This window comes from Elephas maximus, chromosome 7, assembly GCF_024166365.1.
Source record: "Elephas maximus indicus isolate mEleMax1 chromosome 7, mEleMax1 primary haplotype, whole genome shotgun sequence".
NCBI lineage: Eukaryota > Metazoa > Chordata > Mammalia > Proboscidea > Elephantidae > Elephas > Elephas maximus.
In genome coordinates, this window is record NC_064825.1 from 77,549,542 (window position 1) to 77,569,956 (window position 20,415).

The window sequence follows — 20,415 nt, forward strand, 5'->3', positions numbered from 1 at the left end:
AGTTATTCGGAGACTGAGACTTGGTATAGTTAAGCAACATAACCAAGGCCATGCATCCAATAAGCAGGGACTTGGGGCAGTCTAACTGTAGAATTTATATTCTTAATTACAGTTTGTCTGGCACAGTGGTTAAGAGCTTGGCTGCTAACCAAAAGGTCGGCAGTTTGAATCCACCAGTCACTCCTTGGAAACCCCATATGGCAGTTGTACACTGTCCCATAGGGTCATTATCAGTCAGAATCAACTTGACAGCAATAGGTATTTCGGTATAAGTAGGAAGGAGCCTAGTATATACTGTAGTGCACTGAATAGTGTTCCTCCAAAATTCACATCCACCTGGGACCTCAGAATGTGACCTTATTTGCAAGTAAGATCTTTGCAGATGTAATTAGTTAACTATTTCAAAATGAAATTATTTTAGATTTAGGATGAACCCTAAATCCAAGACTGGTGTACTTAAAAGGAGAAATCAAGGCATAGAGAAGAAAGCAACTTGAAGATGGAGACAGAGTTTGGAGTGATGAATCCACAAGCCAAGGGATGTCAAGGATTGCTGACAATCACCAGAAGGGAGGCACAGGCTGGTTTCTCCCTCAGAGCCTCCGGAAGGAAACAACCTCACTGACACTTTCATTTCTGACTTCTGACCTCCTGAGTGGTGAGAAAATAAATTTGTTGTTTTAAGCTACCTAGTTTGTGGTAATTTGTCATGGCAGCCCTAGGAAATGAACTCAACACTCTTTTCCAAAAAGGAGCCTAGTAATAAAGTTTAGGTGGGTTTATTTATCCAAAAATTTTATTAACTTAAAATTAAAAAAGCCAAAAGCTGGTTCTTTGAAAAAATTAACAAAATCGATAAACCATTGGCCAGACTGACTAAAGAAATACAGGAAACAAATAACCTGAATAAGAAATGAGATGGGCCATGTCACAACAGACCCAAACGAAATTAAAAGAATCATATCAGATTACTATGAAAAATTGTACTATAACAAATTTGAAAACCTAGAACAAATGGATGAATTCCTAGAAACACACTACCTACCTAAACTAACACAATCAGAAGTAGAACAACTAAATAGACCCATAACAAAAAAGAGATTGAAAAGGTAATCAAAAAACTCCAAACAAACAAGAAAAAAAAGCCCTGGCCTGGATGGCTTCACTGCAGAGTTCTACCAAACTTTCAGAGAAGAGTTAACACCACTACTACTAAAGGTATTTCAAAGCACAGAAAATGATGGAATACTACCAAACTCATTCTATGAAGCCAGCATATCCCTGATACCAAAACCAGGTAAAGACACCACAAAAAAAAGAAAATTACAGACCTATATCCCTCATGAACATAAATGCAAAAATCCTCCACAAAATTCTAGCCAATAGAATTCAAGAACATATCAAAAAAATAATCCACCAAGACCAAGTGGGATTTATACCAGGTATGCAAAGCTGGTTCAATATTAGAAAAACCATAAATGTAATCCACCATATAAATAAAACAAAAGACAAAAACCACATGATCTTATCAATTGATGCAGAAAAAGGCCTTTGACAAAGTCCAACATCCATTCATGATGAAAACTCTCAGCAAAATAGGAATAGAAGGAAAATTCCTCAACATAATAAAGGGCATTTACACAAAGCCAACAGCCAACATCATCCTAAATGGAGAGAGCCTGAAAGCATTTCCTTTGAGAATGTGAACCAGACAAGGATGCCCTTAATCACCACTCTTATTCAACATTGTGCTGGAGGTTCTAGCCAGAGCAGTTAGGCTAGACAAAGGAATAAAGGGCATCCAGATTGGCAAGGAGGAAGTAAAATTATCTCTATTTGCAGATGACATGATCTTATACACAGAAAACCCTAAGGAATCCTCAAGAAAACTACTGAAACTAATAGAAGAATTCGGCAGAGTTTCAGGTTACAAGATAAACATACAAAAATCACTTGGATTCCTCTACATCAGCAAAAAGAACATCGAAGAGGAAATCACCAAATCAATACCATTCACAGTAACCCCCAAGAAGATAAAATACTCAGGAATAAATTTTACCAAAGATGTAAAAGACCTATACAAAGAAAACTACAAAGTACTACTGCAAGAAACTAAAAGGGACTTACATAAGTGGAAAAACAAACCTTGCTCATGGATAGGAAGACTTAACATAGTAAAAATGTCTATTCTACCAAAATCCATCTATATATACAATGCACTTCTGATCCAAATTCCAATGACATTTTTTAATGTTATGGAGAAACAAATCACCAACTTCATATGGAAGGGAAAGAAGCCCCAGATGAGTAAAGCATTACTGAAAAAGAAGAAGAAAGTGGGAGGCCTCTCTCTACCTGATTTTAGAACATATTATATAGCCACAGAAGTCAAAACAGCCTGGTACTGGTACAACAACAGGCACATAGGCCAATGGAACAGAATTGAGAACCCAGATATAAATCCATCCACATATAAGCCACTGATCTTTGACAAAGGCCCAATGTCAGTTAACTGGGGAAAAGATAGTCTTTTTAACAAATGGTGCTAGCATAACTGGATATCCATCTGCAAAAAAATGAAACATACCTCACACCATGCACAAAAACTAACACCAAATGGATCAAAGACCTAAACATAAAGACTAAAACGATAAAGGCCATGGAACAAAAATAGGGGCAATGTTAGGAGCCCTAAAACAAGGCATAAACAGAATACAAAACATTACTAAAAATGACGAAGAGAAACCAGATAACTGGGAGCTCCTAAAAATCAAACACCTATGCTCATCTAAACATTACAGATTAAATAGGTATGGTGAAAGAATACAACCCTGACGCACACCTTTTCTGACTTTAAACCATGCAGTATCCCCTTGTTCTGTCTGAACAACTGCCTCTTGATCTATGTAAAGGCTCCTCATGAGCACAATTAAGTGTTCTGGAATTCCTATTCTTCGCAGTGTTATCCATAGTTTGTAATGACCACACAGTCGAATGCCTTTGCATAGTCAATAAAACACAGGTAAACATCCTTCTGGTATTCTCTGCTTTCAGCCAAGATCCATCTGACATTAGCAATGATATCCCTGGTTCCATGTCCTCTTCTGAAACAGGCCTGAATTTCTGGCAGTTCCCTGTCGATATACTGCTGCAGCCATTTTTGAATGATCTTCAGCAAAATTTTGCTTGCGTGTGATATTAATGATATTGTTCTATAATTTCCAGATTTGGTTGGATCACCTTTCTTGGGAATAGGCATAAATATGGATCTCTTCCAGTCAGTTGGCCAGGAAGCTGTCTTCCATACCTATTTAATCTGTATGCTGAAGCTGGACTATATGAAGAAGAATGGGGAATCAAGATTGGAGGAAGACTCATTAACAACCTGCGTTATGCAGGTGACACAACCTTGCTTGCTGAAAGTGAAGAGGACTTGAAGCACTTACTGATGAAGATCAAAGACCACAGCCTTCAGTATGGATTACATCTCAACATAAAGAAAACAAAAATCCTCACAACTGGACCAATGAGCAAGATCATGATAAATGGAGAAAAGATTGAAGTTTTCAAGGATTTCATTTTACTTGGATCCACAATCAACAGCCATGGAAGCAGCAGTTGAGAAATCAAAAGATGCATCGCATTGGGCAAATCTGCTGCAAAGGACCTCTTCAAAGTGTTGAAGAGCAAAGATGTCACCCTGAAGACTAAGGTGCGCCTGACACAAGCCATGATATTTTCCATCACATTGTATGCCTGTGAAAGCTGGACAATGAATAAGGAAGACAGAAGAAGAGTTGATGCCTTTGAATTGTGGTGTTGGCAAAGAATATTGAATATACCACGGACTGCCAAAAGAACAAACAAATCTGTCTTGGAGGAAGTGTGGCCAGAATGCTCCTTAAAGGCAAGGATGGCGAGACTGCATCCTACATACTTCGGACATGTTGTCAGGAGGGATCAGTCCCTGGAGAAGGACATCATGCTTGTCAGAGTACAGGGTCAGTGGAAAAGAGGAAGACTCTCAACGAAGTGGATTGACACAGTGTTTCATTCTGTTGTGCATAGGGTCTCTATGAGCCAGAACCGACTCAAAGGCACCTAACAACTACAACAACATGCTCATCTAAAGACTTCACCAAAACAGTAAAAAGACCACCTACCGGCTGGGAAAAAATTTTCAGCTATGACATCTCCGACCAGCGCCTGATCTCTAAAATCTATATGATTCTGTTAAAACTCAACCACAAAAAGACAAACAACCCAATTAAAAATTGGGCAAAGGATATGAACACGCACTTAACTAAAGAAGATATTCAGGTGACTAACAGATACATGAGGAAATGCTCTTGATCATTAGCCATTAGAGAAATGCAAATTAAAACTACGATGAGATTCCATCTCACTCCAACAAGGCTGGCATTAACCCAAAAAACACAAAATGATAAATGTTAGAGAGACTGTGGAGAGATTAGAACACTTATACACTGCTGGTGGGAATGTAAAATGGTACAACCACTTTGGAAATAGATCTGGTGTTTTCTTAAAAAGCTGGAAATCGAACTACCATACGACCCAGAAATTCCACTCCTCGGAATATATCCTAGAGAAATAAGGGCCTTTACATGAACAGATAGATGCACACCCATGCTTATTTCAGCATTCTCTACAATAGCAAAAAGCTGGATGCAACCAAGATGTCCATCAACCGATGAATGGATAAATCAATTGTGGTATATTCACACAATGGAATACTACGCATCGATAAAGAACAATGATGAATCTGTGAAACATTTCATAACATGGGGGAACCTGGAAAGCATTATGCTGAGTGAAATTAGTCAGACGCAAAAGGACAAATATTTTATAAGACCACTATTATAAGATCTTGAGAAATAGTTTAAACTGAGAAGAACACATTCTTTTGTGTTTTATGAGAGGGGGGGGAGGAGGGTGGGAGAGGGTTATTTACCAATTAGATAGTAGATAAGAACTACTTTAGGGAAGGGAAGGACAACACTCAATACAGGGGACGTCAGCACAACTGGACTGGACCAAAAGCAAAGAAGTTTCCGGAATAAACTGAATACGTGGAAGGTCAGCGGAGCAAGGGTGGGGGTTTGGGGACTATGGCTTCAGGGAACATCTAAGTCAATTGGCAAAATACATTCTATTAAGAAAACATTCTGCATCCCACTTTGAAGTGAGGCATCTGGGGTCTTAAACGATAACAAGCTGCCATCTAAGATGCATCAATTGGTCTCAACCCACCTGGATCAAAGGAGAATGAAGAACACCAAGGTCACAAGGTAATTATGAGCCCAAGAGACAGAAACAGCCACATGAACTAGAGGCTACAATATCCTGAGACCAGAAGAACTAGATGGTGCCCAGCCACAACCGATGACCGGCCTGACAGGGAGCACAACAGAGAACCCCTGAGGGAGCAGGAGAACAGTGGGATGCAGACCCCAAATTCTCATAAAAATACCAGACTTAATGGTTTGACTAAGACTAGAAGAATCCCAGCGGTCATGGTCCCCAAACCTTCTGTTGGCCTAGTACAGGAACGATTTCCGAAGCCAATTCAGCAGACATGGATTGGACTGGACAATGGGTTGGAGAGAGATGCTGATGAGGAGTGAGCTTCTTGCGTCGGGTGGACACTTGAGACTATGTTGGCATCTCCTGTCTGGAGGGGAGATGGGAGGGTAGAGGGGGATAGAAACTGGCAAAACGGTCACGAAAGCAGAGACTGGAAGGAGGGAGTGGGCTGACTCATTGGGGGAGAGTAAGAGAGAGTATGTAGTAAGGTGAATATAAGTTTATATGTGAGAGACTGACTTGATTTGTAAACTTTCACTTAAAGCACAATAAAAATTATTTTTAAAAATTTTATTTGTTATGTCAGAAATTTTTGTGAGAGTTATGGAAAATGTACAGAATTTGAATATGAATCCATTTTTAAGGACTGCAAGGTGGAAAGTGACAAGTGTCATATAAAAGGTTTCAATAGATAGTAATAATAATAATAACTCTAGTGTATTAAACACTTATTAGGTGCCAGGAGGGAGGTGGTTTAAATGCATTATTTAATTTAATCCACAAAGGGTAGATATAATTCACTCCATTTGACAACTAAAGAAATGGAGGCTCAAAGAATTTCAATTACCTTCTCCAATATTATACATTTCTGCCAGTGACATTTAGGGCTGGCTCTCCATTTCCAGTGAGGAGATAAAAGAAGGCACTTCATTAAAGAGAATAGGTTTGATCTGGGTCTTGAATGATACGTAATATCTGGCCATTGGTGAAAGGAGGACAAGGAAATGGTGTTATGGGTGAGAGCAAAAATCTGCCTAATGGCAGAAGAGCAGAGAATGGGACTTTTGTGAGTAACATAGTACTCCAATAAGTCAGAGTATATAAAACCCTAAACAGGAAAAATGGGAAATCAATTTGGAATGACACATTCAAATCTGTTGTCGATGAATGAGGTAATGTCAGGAGGAACTGGGAAATTATTCTTGAAAGAGTTTGAAGTTCTAGAAGATTTTGCTAAAACAAGTGGAAAGACCAATGTTGCTTCAGAAGGATGAATCCCACAGGGGTATGAAAAATGAACTAGAGATCAGGAGACACTGGGGACCAAGGATCCATTTAGGAGCCAAATGCTATGAGGAAGGAGCAAAATCCATTTACATTCCTAACTCAAATTATTCATTTACTCAAAAATATCTATTGAGCACCTTCTTTGCAAGAGGGAATTTATATTTTTTTAAATTATGCTCAAGTGAAAGTTTACAGCTCACATTAGTTTCTCATACAAAAGTTTATACTCACATTGTTATATGACCCTAGTTGCTCTCTGTATAATGTGACAGCACACTCCTTTCTGCCCTGGATTTCCTGTGTCCATTCAACCAGCTCCTGTCCCTTTCTGCCTTCTTATCTCTCCTCCAGACATGAACTGCCCATTTAGTCGTAGGAGGGAATATTCTAAGCACTGGGAATAGAGTTGTGAATAAGACAGGCACAGATCCCTGTCGTTCATGAATTTTCTATGGCGGGCTACAAAAGCCTAAACAAAAATAAGACAAAAGAACCAACAGATACTGTGATAGGTAGAATAATGGCCTACCAATGATGTTCATGACAAAATCCATAAATCTGTGAATATGTTCCCTTATGTGGCAAAAGGGACTTTGTAGGTGTGATAAAGTTAATGATCATGAAAGGACATGATTATCCTGTATTATTCAGGGAGGCCCAATGTAAGGGTCCTTATAAGTGAAGGACAGAGGCAGGGGTGGCAGAGAAGGAGATGTGACAAGGGAAATGCAGGTCTGAGTGATGGATTGCTTACAGAAGGCCACAAGCCAAGGAATGCAGGCAGTCTTTAGAAGCTAGAAAAGGCAAGGAATGAATTCTCTTCTAGAACCTCCAGAAATAACTCAGCCCTGTCAGCACCTTGACTTCAGTCCCATGAGACCCCAGGCAAACTTCCAACCTACAGAACTCTAAGATAATAAACTTGCGTTGTTTTAAGCCACTAAGTTTGTGGTCATTTATTGCAGCACATGACTTATAATAGATAGCAAACTAATGCAGATAGTAAACAGAAAAATAAATATTTTTGTTGTTGTTGTTAGGTGCTGCTGAGTCAGTTCCAACTCATAGTGACCCTATATGTACAACAGAATGAAACACTGACCAGTCCTGCACCATCCTCACAATCATTGTTATACTTGAGTCCATTGTTGCAGCCACTGTGTCAATCCATCTCATTGAGTGTCTTCCTCTTTTTCGCTCACCCTCTATTTTGTTTCAGTCATCTAGTGCTGCTTTAACAGATGTACCACAAGTGGATGGCTTTAACAAAGAGAAATTTATTTCTTCACAGTAATGTATGCTGAAAGTCCAAATTCAGGGCATCAGCTTCAGGGGAAAGCTTTCTCTCTCTGTTGGCTCAGGGGGAAAGTCCTTGTTCTCACTCTTCCCCTGGTAGAGGAGCTTCTCAGGCCCAGGGACCCCAGGTCCCAAGGATGTGCTCTGCTCCCGGTGCTGCTTTCTTGGTGGTATGAAGTCCCCTTGTCTCTCTGCTGGCTTCTTTCTTTTATATCTCAAGAGATTGCCTCAAGACACAACCTAATCTTGTAGACTGAGTCCTGCCTCATTAACATCATAGAGGCAGGATTTACAACATATAGGAAAACCACACAACAATGGGAATCATGGCCCAGCCCAATTGATACACACATTTTGAGGGGGACATAATTCAATCCATGACACCAAGCATGATGTCCTTCTCCAGGGACTGATCCCTCCTGATAACATGTTCAAAGCATGTGAGACATAGTTTCTTCATTCTTGCTTCTAAGGAGCATTCTGGTTGTACTTCTTCCGCGACAGATTTGTTCGTTCTTTTGGCAATCCATGGTATATTCAATATTTTTCGCCAACACCACAATTCAAAGGCATCAATTCTTCAGTCTTTCTTAATCATTGTCCAGCTTTCACATGCATATTAGGCAATTGAAAACACCATGCTTGGGTCAAGAACACCTTAGTCCTCAAGGTGACATCTTTGCTTTTTAACACTTTAAAGAGGTCTTTTGCAACAGATTTGCCCAATGCAATATGTCTTCTGATTTCTTGACTGCTGCTTCCATGGATGTTGATTGTGGATACAAGTAAAATGAAATCCTTGACAACTTCCATCTTTTCTCCGTTTATCATGATGTGGCTTATTGGTCCGGTTGTGAAGATTTTTGTTTTCTTTACGTTGAGGTGCAATCCATACTGAAGGCTATGGTCTTTGATCCTCATCAGTAAGTGTTCCAAGTCGTCTTCACTTTCAGCAAGCAAGGTTGTGTCATCTGCATAAAGCAGGTTGTTAATGAGTCTTCCTCCAATCCAGATGCCCAGTTCTTATTTTTAGATAGTGTTATATTCTGGAATGAAGAAAAATTTTAAAAGGATAATTTGATAGTGAGATAGTGAAAAGGGCCTAACACAAAAACACACTTGGTCAGTGCTGATGGTGTGTAGGGAGATGATAAAGATAAAGAAGGAGGCTGCATTAGAGAGGAAATGCTTTAAAACTCTGCATATGATCATCTAACATGGTCAGAATGAAGAAATTTTAAACTGGTATAAGTTTGAATATCAGGGGTTTTTCTCTGATGAATGTCCTGTTTTTTCTACCCTTGAAAAAGAAACGTAGGCTTCATATCAAGGTTAACATGGTAGATATAACCTTTTAAATATAAAATGGACACAGATTTCCAATTCAATTTGGAAGATTGAACATATGGATTTATGTTTGTTCCCTCCTGAGATCCAACTAAAATGATTTTTTTTTTTTTTTTTTTTTGAGCTTTGAACCTTCTAGGATAAAGAGAATGGCGAAGAAAGTCACAGCATTCGGAAGATGTTAACAAGATTTTTGAAGATGAAAAGCTGATGGACGAGTGGAAAGCTATACAGACAATGGAGAAAGATGAAACTTAAATGTCTTCCAGTGGGAAACCAACAGGAAGCAATCCGATTCATGCAAAAGCCCTAGAAAAGCTTGGGAGTTGCAGTTACCAGGTAACTATCAAATCAAGATTGAGGGTTTGGGTTAAAAACAAGATGGCCGCCTGCTGCAAGTCTATGTAAAGAGGACTTAGATTGATTCCAGTCTAAAACAGGAAAATGTACCTTACCCACCCTGGCAGAAGATCCAAATTTATCTCCTCAGAGGTAAATCAGAGAGGCCCAGCCTATAAGGAGAGCAGCCATAGGTGAGATCTGGGGTGAGATGGAAACCTCAGGAACATGGAAGCCTGAGAAAACAACATCTACAAATAGGGTGATGCAATTATGAGCCCCAAGGAAAAGAAAATGTTGTATAATAATGGAAAAGAAATCAAAGTAGCCCTTATAGTTTGGTTGTGAGCAATAACAGGTAGATTGCTTGAGATAGAATTCTAACTCTGCCACTAACTAGTTGTGTGACCTTGGTATCATTGCTCAGCATTATTTTAATAGTCACTGTGTAAACTCTTGTAGCGTAGCAGTTAAAAGCTACATTTGCTAACCAAAAGGTGGGCAGTTCAAATGCACCAGGCGCTCCCTGGAAACTCTATGGGGCAGTTCAACTCTGTCCTATAGGGTCGCTGTAAGTCGGAATCAAATCTACGGCTATGTGTTTTTTTCTACGTGAACTCTGAATTTTGACTTATATAAAAATAGTGAGAGGGGCGGAGCCAAGATGGCGGACTAGGCAGACGCTACCTCGGATCCCTCTTACAACAAAGACACGGAAAAACAAGTGAATCGATCACATACATAACAATCTACGAACCCTGAACAACAAACACAGATTTAGAGACGGAGAACGAACTAATACGGGGAAGCAGCGATTGTTTCCAGAGCCTGGAGCCAGCATACCAGTCAGGTACGGCACGAGCACAGAGACCTGCTCCACCCCCCTGAACTAACCCCGGGAGGGGGACTAGCCGGTTCCACGGGCGGCGTGGGACGCAGCCGTTAGGAGAAGTCCCCGGGAGGCAGTGACTGATCTTGGAGCAGAAAGAGCAGCACCCGAGCCGGGGAACCGTCCCACAGGGATTTGGACTGCACGCAGGCGGCTTCATTAACATCTGAATAGCCTGAGCCAGAGGGAGAACTCTGATAGGGATCTGACTGCAGTTTTTTTTTAGCGGATTTTCTGGAAAAACTAGTTTCCCAGTGATGGCTCGGAGACAACAATCCATATCAAACCACTTAAAGAAGCAGACCGTGACAGCTTCTCCAACTCCCCAAACAAAAGAATCAAAATCTTTCCCAAATGAAGATACAATCCTGGAATTATCAGATACAGAATATAAAAAACTAATTTACAGAATGCTTAATGATATCACAAATGAAATTAGGATATCTGCAGAAAAAGCCAAGGAACACACTGATAAAACTGTTGAAGAACTCAAAAAGATTATTCAAGAACATACTGGAAAAATTAATAAGTTGCAAGAATCCATAGAGAGACAACATGTAGAAATCCAAAAGATTAACAATAAAATAACAGAATTAGACAACACACTAGGAAGTCAGAGGAGCAGACTCGAGCAATTAGAATGCAGACTGGGACATCTGGAGGACCAGGGAATCAACACCAACATAGCTGAAAAAAAATCAGATAAAAGAATTAAAAAAAATGAAGAAACCCTAAGAATTATGTGGGACTCTATCAAGAAGGATAACCTGCGGGTGATTGGAGTCCCAGAACAGGGAGGGGGGACAGAAAACACAGAGAAAATAGTTGAAGAACTTCTGACAGAAAACTTCCCTGACATCATGAAAGACGAAAGGATATCTATCCAAGATGCTCATCGAACCCCATTTAAGATTGATCCAAAAAGAAAAACACCAAGACATATTATCATCAAACTCACCAAAACCAAAGATAAACAGAAAATTTTAAAAGCAGCCAGGGAGAAAAGAAAGGTTTCCTTCAAGGGAGAATCAATAAGAATATGTTCTGACTACTCAGCAGAAACCATGCAGGCAAGAAGGGAATGGGACGACATATACAGAACACTGAAGGAGAAGAACTGCCAACCAAGGATCATATATCCAGCAAAACTCTCTCTGAAATATGAAGGCGAAATTAAGATATTTACAGACAAACACAAGTTTAGAGAATTTGCAAAAACCAAACCAAAGCTACAAGAAATACTAAAGGATATTGTTTGGTCAGAGAACCAATAATATCAGATATCAGCACAACACAAGGTCACAAAACAGAACGTCCTGATATCAACTCAAATAGGGAAATCACAAAAACAAACAAATTAAGATTAATTAAAAAAAAATACACATAACAGGGAATCATGGAAGTCAATAGGTAAAAGATCACAATAATCAAAAAGAGGGACTAAATACAGGAGGCATTGAACTGCCATATGGAGAGTGATACAAGGCGATATAGAACAATACAAGTTAGGTTTTTACTTAGAAAAATAGGGGTATATAATGAGGTAACCACAAAAAGGTATAACAACTCTATAACTCAAGACAAAAACCAAGAAAAACGTAACGACTCAACTAACATAAAGTCAAACACTATGAAAGTGAGGATCTCACAATTTACTAAGAAAAACGCCTCAGCACAAAAAAGTATGTGGAAAAATGAAATTGTCAACAACACACATAAAAAGGCATCAAAATGACAGCACTAAAAACTTATTTATCTATAATTACCCTGAATGTAAATGGACTAAATGCACCAATAAAGAGACAGAGAGTCACAGACTGGATAAAGAAACACGATCCATCTATATGCTGCCTACAAGAGACACACCTTAGACTTAGAGACACAAACAAACTAAAACTCAAAGGATGGAAAAAAGTATATCAAGCAAACAATAAGCAAAAAAGAAGAGGAGTAGCAATATTAATTTCTGACAAAATAGACTTTAGACTTAAATCCACCACAAAGGATAAAGAAGGACACTATATAATGATAAAAGGGACAATTGATCAGGAAGACATAACCATATTAAATATTTACGCACCCAATGACAGGGCTGCAAGATATATAAATCAAATTTTAACAGAACTGAAAAGCGAGATAGATACCTCCACAATTATAGTAGGAGACTTCAACACACCCCTTTCGGAGAAGGACAGGACATCCAGTAAGAAGCTCAACAGAGACACGGAAGATCTAATTACAACAATCAACCAACTTGACCTCATTGACTTATACAGAACTCTCCACCCAACTGCTGCAAAATATACTTTTTTTTCTAGCGCACATGGAACATTCTCTAGAATAGACCACATATTAGGTCATAAAACAAACCTTTGCAGAGTCCAAAACATCGAAATATTACAAAGCATCTTCTCAGACCACAAGGCAATAAAACTAGAGATCAATAACAGAAGAACGAGGGAAAAGAAATCAAATACTTGGAAAATGAACAATACCCTCCTGAAAAAAGACTGGGTTATAGAAGACATCAAGGAGGGAATAAGGAAATTCATAGAAAGCAACGAGAATGAAAATACTTCCTATCAAAACCTCTGGGACACAGCAAAAGCAGTGCTCAGAGGTCAATTTATATCAATAAATGCACACATACAAAAAGAAGAAAGAGCCAAAATCAGAGAACTGTCCCTACAACTTGAACAAATAGAAAGTGAGCAACAAAAGAATCCATCAGGCACCAGAAGAAAACAAATAATAAAAATTAGAGCTGAACTAAATGAATTAGAGAACAGAAAAACAATTGAAAGAATTAACAAAGCCAAAAGCTGGTTCTTTGAAAAAATTAACAAAATTGATAAACCATTGGCTAGACTGACTAAAGAAATACAGGAAAGGAAACAAATAACCCGAATAAGAAATGAGAAGGACCACATCACAACAGAACCAAATGAAATTAAAAGAATCATTTCAGATTATTATGAAAAATTGTACTCTAACAAATTTGAAAACCTAGAAGAAATGGATGAATTCCTTGAAAAACACTACCTACCTAAACTAACACATTCAGAAGCAGAACAACTAAATAGACCCATAACAAAAAAAGAGATTGAAACGGTAATCAAAAAACTCCCAACAAAAAAAAGTCCTGGCCCGGACGGCTTCACTGCAGAGTTCTACCAAATTTTCAGAGAAGAGTTAACACCACTACTACTAAAGGTATTCCAAAGCATAGAAAATGACGGAATACTACCCAACTCATTCTATGAAGCCACCATCTCCCTGATACCAAAACCAGGTAAAGACATTACAAAAAAAGAAAATTATAGACCTATATCCCTCATGAACATAGATGCAAAAATCCTCAACAAAATTCTAGCCAATAGAATCCAACAACACATCAAAAAAATAATTCACCCTGATCAAGTGGGATTTATACCAGGTATGCAAGGCTGGTTTAATATCAGAAAAACCATTAATGTAATCCATCACATAAATAAAACAAAAGACAAAAACCACATGATCTTATCAATTGATGCAGAAAAGGCATTTGACAAAGTCCAACACCCATTTATGATAAAAACTCTTACCAAAATAGGAATTGAAGGAAAATTCCTCAACATAATAAAGGGCATCTATGCAAAGCCAACAGCCAATATCACTCTAAATGGAGAGAACCTGAAAGCATTTCCCTTGAGAACGGGAACCAGACAAGGATGCCCTTTATCACCGCTCTTATTCAACATCGTGTTGGAAGTCTTAGCCAGGGCAATCAGGCTAGACAAAGAAATAAAAGGTATCCGGATTGGCAAGGAAGAAGTAAAGTTATCACTATTTGCAGATGACATGATTATATACACAGAAAACCCTAAGGAATCCTCCAGAAAACTACTGAAACTAATAGAAGAGTTTGGCAGAGTCTCAGGTTATAAAATAAACATACAAAAATCACTTGGATTCCTCTACATCAACAAAAAGAACACCGAAGAGGAAATAACCAAATCAATACCATTCACGGTAGCCCCCAAGAAGATAAGATACTTAGGAATAAATCTTACCAAGGATGTAAAAGACCTATACAAAGAAAACTACAAAGCTCTACTACAAGAAATTCAAAAGGACATACTTCAGTGGAAAAACATACCTTGCTCATGGATAGGAAGACTTAACATAGTAAAAATGTCTATTCTACCAAAAGCCATCTATACATTTAACGCACTTCCGATCCAAATTCCAATGTCATATTTTAAGGGGATAGAGAAACAAATCACCAATTTCATATGGAAGGGAAAAAAGCCCCGGATAAGCAAAGCACTACTGAAAAAGAAGAAGAAAGTGGGAGGCCTCACCTTACCTGACTTCAGAACCTATTATACAGCCACAGTAGTCAAAACAGCCTGGTATTGGTACAACAACAGACACATAGACCAATGGAACAGAATTGAGAACCCAGACATAGATCCATCCACGTATGAGCAGCTGATATTTGACAAAGGACCAGTGTCAATTAACTGGGGAAAAGACAGCCTTTTTAACAAATGGTGCTGGCATAACTGGATATCCATTTGCAAAAAAATGAAACAGGACCCATACCTCACACCATGCACAAAAACTAACTCCAAGTGGATCAAAGACCTAAACATAAAGACTAAAACGATAAAGATCATGGAAGAAAAAATTGGGACAACCCTAGGAGCCCTAATACAAGGTATAAACAGAATACAAAACATTACCAAAAATGATGAAGAGAAACCCGATAACTGGGAGCTCCTAAAAATCAAACACCTATGCTCATCTAAAGACTTCACCAAAAGAGTAAAAAGACCACCTACAGATTGGGAAAGAATTTTCAGCTATGACATCTCCGACCAGCGCCTGATCTCTAAAATCTACATGATTCTGTCAAAACTCAACCACAAAAAGACAAACAACCCAATCAAGAAGTGGGCAAAGGATATGAACACACATTTCTCTAAAGAAGATATTCAGGCAGCCAACAGATACATGAGAAAATGCTCTCGATCATTAGCCATTAGAGAAATGCAAATTAAAACTACGATGAGATTCCATCTCACACCAGCAAGGCTGGCATTAATCCAAAAAACACAAAATAATAAATGTTGGAGAGGCTGCGGAGAGATTGGAACTCTCATACACTGCTGGTGGGAATGTAAAATGGTACAACCACTTTGGAAATCTATCTGGCGTTATCTTAAACAGTTAGAAATAGAACTACCATACAACCCAGAAATCCCACTCCTCGGAATATACCCTAGAGATACAAGAGCCTTCATACAAACAGATATATGCACACCCATGTTTATTGCAGCTCTGTTTACAATAGCAAAAAGTTGGAAGCAACCAAGGTGTCCATCAACGGATGAATGGGTAAATAAATTGTGGTATATTCACACAATGGAATACTACGCATCGATAAAGAACAGTGACGAATCTCTGAAACATTTCATAACATGGAGGAACCTGGAAGGCATTATGCTGAGCGAAATGAGTCAGAGGCAAAAGGACAAATACTGTATAAGACCACTATTATAAGATCTTGAGAAATAGTAAACCTGAGAAGAACACATACTTTTGTGGTTACGAGGGGGGGAGGGAGGGAGGGTGGGAGAGGGTTTTTTTATTGATTAATCAGTAGATAAGAACTGCTTTAGGTGAAGGGAAAGACAACACTCAATACATGGAAGGTCAGCTCAATTGGACTGGACCAAAAGCAAAGAAGTTTCCGGGATAAAATGAATGCTTCAAAGCTCAGCGGAGCAAGCGCGGGGGTCTGGGGAACATGGTTTGCGGGGACTTCTAAGTCAATTGGCAAAATAATTCTATTATGAAATCATTCTGCATCCCACTTTGAAATGTGGCGTCTGGGGTCTTAAATGCTAACAAGCAGCCATCTAAGATGCAGCAATTGGTCTCAACCCACCTGGAGCAAAGGAAAATGAAGAACACCAAGCCCACATGACAACTAAGAGCCCAAGAGACAGAAAGGGCCACATGAACCAGAGACCTACATCATCCTGAGACCAGAAGAACTAGTTGGTGCCCGGCCACAATCGATGACTGCCCTGACAGGGAGCTCAGCAGAGGACCCCTGAGGGAGCAGGAGAGCAGTGGGATGCAGACCCCAAATTCTCATAAGAAGACCAAACTTAATGGTCTGACTGAGACTGGAGGAATCCCGGTGGCCATGCTCCCCAGACCTTCTGTTGACACAGGACAGGAACCATCCCCGAAGACAACTCATCAGACATGAAAGGGACTGGTCAGCGGGTGGGAGAGAGACGCTGATGAAGAGTGAGCTAATTATATCAGGTGTACACTTGAGATTGTGTTGGCAACTCTTGTCTGGAGGGGGGATGGGAGGATAGAGAGAGAGGGAAGCCGGCAAAATTGTCAAGAAAGGAGAGACTGAAAGGGCTGACTCAAGACGGGGAGAGTAAGTGGGAGTAGGGAGTGAGATGTATGTAAACTTATATGTGACAGACTGATTGGATTTGTAAACGTTCACTTGAAGCTTAATAAAAGTTATTATAAAAAAAAAAAAAAAAAAAAATAGTGAGAGGATGGGAGAGAGTAAGTATGAGAAAAATAGAGGATGAAGGATAGTACGAGTATGTGTGTGCGTGCGTGTGTGTGTGATAGTTAATATTATGTGTCAACTTGGATAGATTATGATTCTTAGTGGTTTGACAGACACTATGTAATCTTCCATTTTGTGATCTGATGTGAGCAGCCAATCAGTTGAAGGGGAGGCTCCTTGAGGGTATGAGTTGCATCCAGTATATAAATGGATGTTCTGGCAAACCTTGCTCTCTCTCTCTTGACCCTACAATCTTCTTGTCATCTGACCTTTGGTTTTTGGGATGTAAGCCAGCAGTGGCCTCCATCCTGTCACCTGACACTCAGATTTTGGGTTCGTCAGTCCCTGCAACCACGTGAGCAAGCAGAGGCCTTTAACCTGTCACCTGACACACAGATTTAAGACTTGTCAGCCCCCTCAACTGTGTGAGCCATTTTCTTGAAGTAAATTTCTCTCTATACATATCTACATACACTTCACTGGTTTTGCTTCTCCAGAGCACAGACAATCTAAGTCTAGGCTAAGACAGTGTGTGGGTGTGTAAGAAATAGTAAGACAGAGAAAGAGAGACAGAGGGAATTAAAACTAATTCCTTATCTTTCAAAAGAGGATATCAACAGGTTAAGTCAAAAATTAAAAATCAGTCAACACATATAGCACTTATTCTGTGCCAGGCACTATTTTCCTTCTTCTTTTTTTTAAAATAATATTTATTGTGTTTTCAGTGAAGGTTTACACAGTAGTTTAGGTTCCCATTCAACAATTTCTACACAATTTGTTCAGTGACATTGATTACATTCTTCAAAATGTATAAACAGTCTCAATTTTCCATTCTAGTTGTTTCCCTGCCCTATTACATTCTCACCTTTGTTTTAATGTAATTATTGACCATTTGGCCTCATATAGATGATTTTTTAGTAGAACACATTACTCATGGGTGATATTCCTTATTTTGGGAGCCAATCTGTTATTAGGTAAAAGGTGACCTTAGGGGTTAGTTTTGGTTCAAGATTTACCAAGGATCTCAGTGTAATAGTTGCGGGAAGTCCTGTAGTCTCAACCAGTCCAGTAGGTCTGATTTTTTTGTTTTTGTTTTTTAAGATTTTGAGATTCTGTTCCACATTTTTCCCCCATTCCATCAGGGTCCATCTATTGTGGCCCCGATTAGTAGAACGTTTAGTAGTGGTAGCTAGGCACCATCTAGTTCTTCTGATCTCAGGGTATTTGAGGCCGTGGTTTGTGTAGATTCTTAGTCTTGTAGGCTAGTTACTTCTTTGAGTCTTTGGTTTCCTTCTCTCTCTTTTGCTCCAGATGAGTAGAGACCAATAGTTGTATCTTAGATGTCTGCTTGCAAGCTTTTAAAACTCCAGACACCATTCACCAAGCTAAGATGTAGAATATAAACTTTATGAACTGTATTATGCCAATTGACTGAGATGTCTCATGAGATTATGGTCCAAATCCTCCAAACTCAGAAAAGCAATCCTGTGAGGTGACTGGTTATGTTTAAGAAATACCTGTAACTGTACCCCCATGTACTTTATTATATATATGTGAATATATATGATCAGGAACTCTTTTAAAATGTACATATGTGTATATTTTCCCTTCATATTCTCTAAAAAACTTACAATGCCAGTGCTATTATTATCCTTGTTCAAGCATACAATTTAGATTTTTTTTTTAATTGAGAGTAAATATCAAAAGAAATAACTAAAAGAGTTGAAAATACTGCCACCTAGTAGCAATAACTTTTGGTAGATGGAATGAGTCAAAGATCTGCTGCTTTAAATAAAAATTAAAAAAAAAAAACCTTAAAAAATATTTGACTTTTAAAGCAGGTACATATATCACTTGAGTAAAGTAAAAAATATTAAACATAAGTATATAGTGGCTTAGAGATATTTTTGTATTGTCTTACCTGCTATGAAAAAAAGTTTTAATTTTTATCATTGTCAAATTTTGCCTCCCTATGATATGAAATAATGAGATATTGAAAATTACTCTCCCCTCCCTGTCTCTTCTCTCCCAATGTTATAGCCTCTGAGGTAGGAAAAACTATAAGAATGCTAAACACTCAAATGGTGAGATGACTATTGTACACATTTTGCTTGTTCTGATATTGCAAGACCCAGTTCAACACCGAAGGCTTTTCCTAGTAGAAAAATTCAAATGGTCAGTAAAATAGGAGTCCATTTGCTTCCCAGTCCTAGTCTAAGAGATGTGAGTCCTATCAGATTCTTTGTCCTGAGGACTTTTTAGATATTGAGTGTCTTCTACCTTAAGTCCAAGAGTAGGAAGAGTAAGGGTTGTTGGTTGATACCAATTGCCATTGGCATATTTTCTTCTTTCCACTCATCAAAAAAAAAGATTAATTACTTTTCCCCCCTAATATCTGCTATTATAACAGTGCTAAAACAGAAGAATGGGCAAGGGAAATGAAATTTTCTTGCTGGAAATCAAGTTAGCCCACAGAAGCAATTTCCCAAGGTCATTTGATTCAATCATTTTCAGATTGAGCTAAGCAAGAGACCCATGTTCAGATTCTGCTCTTTTGTACTGTCTGTGTGTCTGTGAGTATTTTTCTTACTATCCTTGAATAAATTGAAAGTGTGATCATCACATGGGAAAGAAGATTAATTTTTTAAAACATTTTATCAAGTCACATACAGACTTTTATAATAATCACCTTATGAACTGGAATCCCTCTCTCTGTCTTCTCACCGCACAATTTATAACATTATTGCCTGATTAAACTTCTTGGAATGTTACTGTGTTTGATCAAATCATTTTCCTGATCATAAACATTTTTCATTTTTTTAATTATCCATAAAATAATTTATAAATTTCTTAGTTAAAATCTGAGCTCTCTGAGAACAAGATCTGTGTCTTATTTATCTCTGTTTCCCTGGCATCTAGCAAAAGACCTGGAAAGTAGCCACAATTTAGAAATGTTGAACAAAATTTAATTGAATTAACTTGGAATTAAAGCCCTTCCTTTTCTGCCTAATATTCTGTCCTATGATTACTCTTATATGACCCTTTCCTTTCTTCAGTGTTTTTAATTTACCTTCTGCACTTTGAATATTTCTATCCACTCTTCTTCCATCGTCCGTTTCCCATGTGTATTAGTTTCCTGGGGCTGCTATAACAAAGTAGCACAAACTGGGTGGCTTTAAATAAGAGAAATTTATTCTCTCACTGTTCTAGAGGCTGGAAGTGTAAACTCAGGGTGTCAGTAGGGGTATGCTCTCTCTGAAGGCTCTAAGGGAAAATCCTCCGTTGTCGCTCTCAGCTTTTACAAGCCTCAACCATTCCTTGGTTTGTGGCAGCATAACTC